At 50.4% G+C, this 1,093-nt stretch overlaps 1 pseudogene; it reads left to right on the top strand.

Annotated features, from left to right (window-relative positions):
- Positions 1 to 1,093, top strand: part of LOC102852127 — a 134,457-nt pseudogene that overhangs the window by 6,816 nt on the left and 126,548 nt on the right.

Raw genomic sequence — 1,093 nt, 5'->3', positions numbered from 1 at the left:
AAAGGAATTGGAGATACTGAAGCATTTAATGAAATAGCATTTGAGCCAGAGCCTATGGTGATGAAGGCAGAAGTTCAAGCCGCTTTGAAGGAAATAGCAAAATATAAGGCCCCGGAATAGATGGTATACCAATTGACATATTTTAGCTAACAGATGCTGCTGTGGAACAGTACATCTACAAAAGGAAAAGTGATGGCATTTACATCGTACACCTCAGGAGGACCTGAGAGAAGCTGCTCTTGGCTGCTCTCGCCATTGTTGCCACTGAAAATCCAGCTGATATCAGTGTCATATCCTCCAGAAATACCGGGCAAGAGTTGTGCTGAAGTTTGCTGCTTTCTGGGCCCACTCCTATTGCCACACGCTTCACACCTGGAACCTGCACTAACCAGATCCAGGCAGCCTTCTGGGAACCTGTCTTCTGGTGATTACTGATCCCAGGGCTGACCACCAGCCTCTGACAGAAGCATCTTACGTTAACTTGCCCACTGTTGCCCTGTGTAACACAGATTCTCCTCTGTGCTGCGTAGACATTGCTATCCCATGCAACAAGGGAGCTCACTCCGTGGGTATGATGTGGTGGAGCTGGCCCAGGAAGTCCTGCACATGCGTGGCACGATCTCCCAGGAGCACGTGTGGGAGGTCATGCCAGATCTGTATTCCTACAGAGATCTGGAAGAGATTGAAAAGGAAGAGCAGGCTGCTGCTGAGAAGGCTGTGACCAAAGAGGAGTTTCAGGGAGAATTTATGCCCCTGCTCCTGAATTCACTGCTGCTCAGCCTGAGGTTGCAGACTGGTCCGAAGGCCTCTAGGTGCCCTTTGTGCTTAGTCAGCAGTTCCCTACTGAAGACTGGAGCACTCAGCCTGCAGCTGAAGACTGGGCTGCAGTCCCTACTCCTCAGGCCACTAAGTGGGTCAGAACAATCATTGTTGTTGTTGTTATGTGCCGTCGACTCGCTTGTGACTCACAGCGACCCTATGTACAACAGCCCTAAACTCTGCTCTGTCCTGTGTCAATCCTGCCGTCTCTGACACACCCATCCCCATTACCCCAATCACTGAATCAATCCACCTCATAGGGGGCCTTCCACTT

The sequence above is a fragment of the Elephantulus edwardii genome, unplaced genomic scaffold (assembly GCF_000299155.1).
Source record: "Elephantulus edwardii isolate Elephantulus edwardi_28Jun2011 unplaced genomic scaffold, EleEdw1.0 scaffold00001, whole genome shotgun sequence".
Lineage (NCBI taxonomy): Eukaryota > Metazoa > Chordata > Mammalia > Macroscelidea > Macroscelididae > Elephantulus > Elephantulus edwardii.
The sequence above is the reverse complement of the archived record's forward strand: the minus strand, read 5'-3'. Positions and strand labels throughout refer to the sequence as shown.